The 8277-nt window shown below is 31.5% G+C and overlaps 1 pseudogene across 1 annotated transcript; it reads left to right on the plus strand.

Annotated features, from left to right (window-relative positions):
- Positions 1–831: 831 nt before the first annotated feature.
- On the plus strand, positions 832–4451 carry LOC146898642 (unknown seed protein USP-like; annotated as a pseudogene). Its single transcript, XR_015021502.1, has 4 exons — positions 832–889; positions 1999–2104; positions 3233–3333; positions 3912–4451. The product of XR_015021502.1 is annotated as an unknown seed protein USP-like (transcript).
- Positions 4452–8277: the final 3826 nt, after the last annotated feature.

The following is an 8277-nucleotide window of genomic DNA, read 5'->3' on the forward strand; positions in this document are numbered from 1 at the left end:
TGTCATTGTCATATGGCTATCACTGAATGTTTTCCACATTTACCTACGGACAAAACCATAGGTAATTCTAAGGATACCATTTTAAAAACATTAAGGATCTCTACCTACGGTTGCGGCTGTCACTAAAACTTATCATTGTTTTATTTATTTTTTATATTTTCTATTCTACTATAAATTTTAAAAATGAATAATTCATAAAATTATCAACAAAAGTTGGAAGTCCACCGATTGTCAAGCCCTGTCATAAGTTAGCAAAATAATCTTATAAGTTCGTGAGAAAGAATTGTTACCAACAAGATCAACGATGTGTGGTTCAATGACTTGATGATATGTTACATCGAGCACGAAATATTTAAGTCACGTGATAATTTTGATATTATTTGAACATTAACTGCAAAGAGGTCTCAGAAAGGGCATTTACCTCCTAATTTTATTTAGCACACTATTGGCCGGTTATGTTTCATCTCTTTTATTTCAAATTGTACTTTTGTTGACAAAATGATGAACCTCTTTTTATTTCAATTTATGATTATTTATATATTATATCACCTGTGAAGTTATGTTAAAATTTTACTCAGACTCTATAAAATTCTTGGATCCATCCCCTGTGCCAGAGGTTAAACTATTAACTGACCTGACCTAAGCATCTCTCACTTAATCGCACCATTTTGGTTATTTTAGTATATTTCATAGATGTTTTTTTGGTGGTGCCTATTTCATCGATAGTTTAATATATTTGACAAGAGATTAATATATGAGGAGGCCCACTGTATTCACTTTATATACAAGGCATGTAAGAATCCTTCACCTTCCTCATATGCACATAATAATCAAGCTTCGAGCTTCTACAATGCAGTTCATACATCTATCTGTTTTCTCTCTACTTTGTGTAAGCTATTTTCGGCTTTGCTTGTCTCAACTTCTTCCAATCAATTTTTGGGCTTTTCAATGTATCATTTTCCGTTTGTGTCACAAATTATACAAACATATGTTGAGTAGTGTTAGTAACATTCTCTTTTCAACACTCTCCTAAAAATAAGTTCCACTTCATTATTGGTTTAAATCAAGGTGAATCTCACACATTGAAAATAAATTTAACTTAAAGTGGTGGAACATACACTAGTTTCATAAAATAAAAGAGTGATTGTCAGAGAGAATGTTAAAAAGAGTGTCCTTACCATTACTCACATGTTTTGATGATAGTAATACTTGACCGGTCACTTTTTATAGATACCATTTGTATTTTTAACTCTCTCAATATGTATATACTTAATATTTACTCCAATGGATTTACAAATAATGCATGAATCCACCTTTTATATGTCAATACTATTTGACAAAACAATGCATGAATACAAACGTTTTATATTTTATATTTTTTTTAAAGTGATAAACGTTATGTATATATGTTTACCCCTACAATATTAGTGATTTCCGGTTTATGCCGTGTAAAAAATTTGTATAGATCATTCCAACCCTGTAATTTGAAGATTTTTGGTTTTCGACTTTCATGAATTTTGACTGTACAAAATCGATGATATGACATAGGGTTAAACCGAAATATCGATGATATGACAGGAGGTAAAACGAAATTATCACAAATTACAGGGGGCGAAAGTACCTTAAATTTTCAAATTTGATGCCATGAAGGTCCAAAATCAGAAAATCTTCAAATTACAAGGTTGAAATCTAAACAAATTTATTTACAGGAGGTAAACCGGAAATCGCTAATATTAGAGGGGTAAAAATATATTAACCCTATATATATATATATATATATATATATATATATATATATATATATATAATTTGGAGTAATATGTAAAAATAGTTATAAATGCATATAAAATGTTAACATACCATATTATGTTTTTTAATGTAAGATTGCCCTTTTTAGGTTGTTTAATATGTACCTTTAAAACACAAGTTAATATGATCCTCGATTCATTTAATAGTTGTTGTCTAATGACACTAATAGTAACACCGTAATATTTGCAGTTTGCTCTTGTGGGAATCAATGCATCACAGTCACAGGAAAACTATTGGAAATCCATTTGGCCTAACACTCCTCTGCCCAAGGCTCTGTCGGATTTGTTGTTACCCGGTTAATAAATGAATTATTACTCATTTTCTCTTTAATTTTTCTTTAGCAGAGTAGCCTCTTGATTAAAAATTAGAGGAATGTTATTTGAACAACTCTTTCTTGGGACAACTTCTTAGACAACTAAAATTTACAAAGAAATTTAGGTAGTGACACAAAAACCAAAGCAATAGAGAGATAAAGTAAAAAAATAATGTGAGTTTGAGAGAGAAAGTTGTCACAAAAGTTATCAAAAATTGGTTGTTCAAATATCATTTCTCTAAAAATTATCTCATCAAAATAAACAAACAAGTGTGAAGTTCAGATTTTAAAATTATTATTCATTACCAACTAATCTAATTTTATGAAGACTTTTGTTACTTATTTTAAACAAATTTTCGATCTTTGTAAACATCTCAATTTTTGTTGTGTCTAAGATTTTATAGCAAATTATGTTCCTCAAAATAGTTTGGAAAATTATTGTTTATCCATCAATAAAAGGTGGGTAACACTACCCATGCTGAGTTGGCCCAATCAAAATTATATATTTATATAATATTAAAAATAATAGAAAACAAATAAATAACTTTGATTGTGCCAACTCAGCATAAGTTGTGCTATCCACTCTTTATTGATGGGTAAAGAAGTTGTCACCAAATATTTTTGTCACGATTTTTTTTCATTGTTGTCAAATCAATTCATATGCACCTTTCACATTCTGAATCCATTTTTACATATATAGTTATAATATTATTATAACAATCTCCTTCTTCAGAAAAATATTGAAACAATCTCTCCCACAAAAATTAGTTTTTTTTTAAGACGATAGTCATATAAAAGGTACAAATTAATTTGAAGTGGTTTTATAAAACTCATATTTGTCTTTTTTAATATTTCTGTATTATTTAATACCTCACCATTCTCTATCTCTATGATGGTATATTTGTAAAAATATCAAAAAAGCTGCAACAAATAATAATTTCATTGGTATTGATATTTTTTTTGTTTGTTTTTCTGAAAGAATGCTAGTCCAATAGGTTGTCTCTCTTTTTAATTTGAGTAATGAAATAATTAATTTTATTTTCCTTATCCATGAATATATTATTATATTATTTATGTGTTGAGAGTTACTTTCGATCTTTGATGGTGCAGAGAGCGGAACCAATGTACCCATAAGAGGTGAAGAAAGTAAGCAGTATTGGACATTTTTTTTTGAACATGACCTATATCCTGGAAATAAAATTAACTTAGGCATTCGTGGATGGAGAAATGAAAAAATAATTTCTGGTGACAACACAAACCAAAAAATAAGACAATCTTTTGGAGCTCACTTATGGCCTAAGAAATCAAGTGACACTTTTAAGTCTCGCGCATGGGATGAAAAAAAGCGACAATCTCTTACAACTCACATGTGGAATGAAAAAGAGAGACAACCTATTACAACTCGTATGTCGAATGAAAAAGAGAGACAATCTCTTACAACTCGTATGTGCGGTGAAAAAGAGAGACAACCTGCTACAACTCTCACGTGGAATGAAAAAGAGAGACAGCCTATTACAACTCATATGTGGGGTGAAAAAGAGAGACAACCTGCTACAACTCGCATGTGGAATGAAAAAGAGAGGCAACCTCTTACAACTCGCATGTGGGGCGAAAAAGAGGGACAACCTGCTACAACTCTCATGTGGAATGAAAAAGAGAGACAACCTATCACAACTCGCATATGGAATGAAAAAGAGAGACAACCTCTTAAAACTCGTATGTGGGGCGAAAAAGAGAGACAACCTGCTACAACTCTCATGTGGAATGAAAAAGAGAAACAACCTATTACAACTCACACGTGGGATGAAAAAAAAAAGAGAGACAACCTATTACAACTCACACGTGGGATGAAAAAGAGAGACAAGGGCTTGACAACTATTGTGGAAGCCCATCAGCTATAGGAGAAGATAAGCATTGTGCACTATCCCTAGAATCAATGGTAGATTTTGCCATTTCAAAGCTTGGGACCAACATTAAGGTGATTTCAAGTTCCTTTGCCAAAAATAAGGACCAATATGTGGTGGATGAAGTGAAAAAAATTGGAGACAAAGCGGTGATGTGTCATAGATTAAATTTCAAAAATGTTGTATTTTATTGTCACCAAGTTAATGCAACTACAACTTAGATGGTGCCATTGGTGGCTTTAGATGGAACCAAAGCTAAGGCACTAACTGTCTGCCACCATGATACAAGAGGTTTGGATCCTGATGTGCTCTATGAAATTCTCAAAGTCAAGCCTGAAACAGTCCCTATTTGCCATTTTGTTGGTAACAAGGCCATTGATTGGGTACCCGATAGTGATGTGAATGAGCATCCTTGTGTCATCTAAATGCTCTGATACCAATTGTAACACCCCGTTTTCCCAACGTAAAAATTTCTTAAATAAAATCAGAGTTTTTCATCATAAAACGGAATGTCACATTACTTAAAAATCGCAAATGGAATAAATAATAATTTATCCTTCAAAAATATAAGAACATAATCTTTTAAATCTCGCAGCGGAAATATTTCAACATCATAAATAGTCTTTGGCACGAAGGCCTCATCATAAAAGTCTCATAAATAGTCTAAAACATAATAATTAGTTCAAATCCAACAACTTCATTATAAATCTCTTAAAACAATACGTAAGGAATAGAAACAATGTCAAAACTCCCATCCCGTTACGTATCAGAGCACCTAAAGACACACTGTGAGGAGTCCACTAACGACCACGCCTAATCTTGATTACCTGCAAGTTACCCATACGAAGAGCAACATTTTCAAGCAGAAGGGGTGAGATTTCTCAAACAATAATATTAAGCTCATAAATCAAAAATTACATTTAACAACATAAACATCTTATAATTTAACAACTATAATTAAACACATAAACATCATCATTTATCTTAGCAAAATATCATCATATAGCAGTCACAGTCATCGTCACATATCATCATACTAAAAGACATCACAAAGTAATTCGTTAAAACATCACAACTTAACAACTTGACTTGATAATGCATCTAAACTCGACTATGCAACTCTTAACGTCTTAAACCATCTTGAATCATCATGAAATGCAAATGCATGTGGTACCACCAGGGCATTAAGCCCCCTTCGCTAAGGTCATAATTGGACCTGTCGGGCATTAAGCCCCCATCGCTAAGGTCATAAAGGACCTGTCAGGCATTAAGCCTCCATCGCTAAGGTCATAAAGGACCTGTCAGGCATTAAGCCCTCATCGCTGACTATGAAACAACACAACTCTAATGCAACGACATAACTTTCGTACAACTTAGACAACTTCATGAACATCTCTTATAATTCCATTATTATGGACAACTTCTCAAATTTTTACAACTTAGACCGACATTTACATCTTAAATAAGACTCAGCAGTATATGCAGCATATAAATAATTCATCTCATATCAGCATCATAGTACAACAACCTCAAATGATAATCAACATCTTAAACATCGCATCATCATAAGCATCATAATTAACACATATAGTGCATAAATACAAGATCACATCTTTATATACCCATCTTTAAATCACACATCAATTACATACACATCATCAATATCCACGTCTTTATATACACATCAATAAGTGATTCACAAATTACACTTAGTCAAATAATTCATCAATTACATTTTGTTAAATAACTCATTAATTACACATCATCAATTAACACAATTATCTATGAATTTGTTATTAGAAAAATTCAACGACACATCTGTGCATACAAAAAAAAATCTTCTATGCTACACGTATATACCAAAAATCTTCTATGCAAGTAACACACAAAAATTGCATGGATGCACAACTAGTCCAAATAATGCACAATGCATACACGTATAAATAAACAATGGGTTTGATTTGAATAGAAATAATAAAGACTTTATTCAATCCAACCAATTAAAATGCCTTAACCAATGGATTATTGACAGATAGACAATTCAAGAATTCAATGCAATTATATCGAAACTAAACCAATTACAGTATTCAATTGGGATTCATGGGTGTGTTACTTATATTTTCACATTCATAAAAGAAATCGATACAAAAACATTGCAGATAAGAAACATTTATTAAGTATAAAACTGAAATCTTTATCACCAAAAATAGACAATTTCATGCTAATCTAAGAAGACAAAAAAAGGCTTCACGTACATGCTTATATGTATGTATTAAAAATCACAAATCCATAGTTTCTATTCCTTTAAAATCACAAATCCTTATTTGCCGTAAGAAATTCTCATTCGTCCCAATATGGCTACACCAAAAAAAATTAATTTAAGATATCTAATTAAACCCTCACGCAACCAGCAACTCACAATACCCAATTCTTATTTCTATCTATGGCTTGGCAGTACCAACACATAGTATACAAGATTCCCATATGTATATATCTCTTTGAATCATAGCTACTTTTGGAATTCAACTTTTATCTTTTAATAAACTATTCAATTGATAACTAAAACGTGATAAAATTAAGGTCACGCATCACACTTCATGGTTGCATTCTAATCTTAATCGATATATAATTCTCAATTTTCACTCAAAACCCTAATCCTCAGATTCTCACAAACTCATCATAATTCATGTTAGATGCAATCTATTGATTCACAGACTTATTATTACTGAAAGATAGTCTCACCCTTACCTTAGATTGTTTTTTCTGAAATCAAAAGCAGCGTTCTTCGTTCCTAGGGTTCTCTCTCTGAGTTCTCCTCTTTCTTCTCTTCTCCTCTTTTCCAAAAAGCGGTTTCACGTAAAACTCTTTCTAACCTAACCTTCCTTATTTATAATACCAAATACTCTTCCTAAACCTATTTAGGCCCAATAACTTATTCTTCTTTCTATTCTAACCCCATTCTTATTTCTCTTACACATCAAAACTACTCTATTCCTCATAATCTTATTTATTTCTACACCAAATAACAAATATATTATGCTAGTAAATACCAACATATAACATAACAAAATATCATTCATTAAAATAAATCGACGAAATCATAAAAAGACATCTAATCTCAAAACTACCTCCAAATCTACTTACTCTAATAATTCTCATATTCTAATAAATAATAGAATAATGCCACTTAATAAAATACTAACACCTCACATATTTAAATAAATCACATAAATAGACTCTAACTTAATAAAAATAACTAAATAAAGGGGGGCGTTACAATTCTCCCCAACTTAAAAGAATTTCGTCCTCGAAATTCAAGCACAATAGAAAATAAATTTAGTCATTACTTCTTCAAACAAAACACAAAAACCACATCAAAATTAGTCAGTTAAACATGATCACGTAATAAAACATAACTACTAACTAGAAAAGATGACGACACGACACAACGACTCATCTACTTGGCCGGACGGACCGACCTGCTCAGATACCAATTGTAACACCCCGTTTTCCCAACGTAAAAATTTCTTAAATAAAATCAGAGTTTTTCATCATAAAACGGAATGTCACATTACTTAAAAATCGCAAATGGAATAAATAATAATTTATCCTTCAAAAATATAAGAACATAATCTTTTAAATCTCGCAGCGGAAATATTTCAACATCATAAATAGTCTTTGGCACGAAGGCCTCATCATAAAAGTCTCATAAATAGTCTAAAACATAATAATTAGTTCAAATCCAACAACTTCATTATAAATCTCTTAAAACAATACGTAAGGAATAGAAACAATGTCAAAACTCCCATCCCGTTACGTATCAGAGCACCTAAAGACACACTGTGAGGAGTCCACTCACGACCACGCCTAATCTTGATTACCTGCAAGTTACCCATACGAAGAGCAACATTTTCAAGCAGAAGGGGTGAGATTTCTCAAACAATAATATTAAGCTCATAAATCAACAATTACATTTAACAACATAAACATCTTATAATTTAACAACTATAATTAAACACATAAACATCATCATTTATCTTAGCAAAATATCATCATATAGCAGTCACAGTCATGATCACATATCATCATACTAAAAGACATCACAAAGTAATTCGTTAAAACATCACAACTTAACAACTTGACTTGACAATGCATCTAAACTCGACTATGCAACTCTTAACGTCTTAAACCATCTTGAATCATCATGAAATGCAAATGCATGTGGTACCACCAGAGCATTAAGCCCCCTTC

The sequence above is a fragment of the Medicago sativa genome, chromosome 8 (assembly GCF_051527215.1).
Source record: "Medicago sativa cultivar Bolivia chromosome 8, Bolivia_mono, whole genome shotgun sequence".
NCBI lineage: Eukaryota > Viridiplantae > Streptophyta > Magnoliopsida > Fabales > Fabaceae > Medicago > Medicago sativa.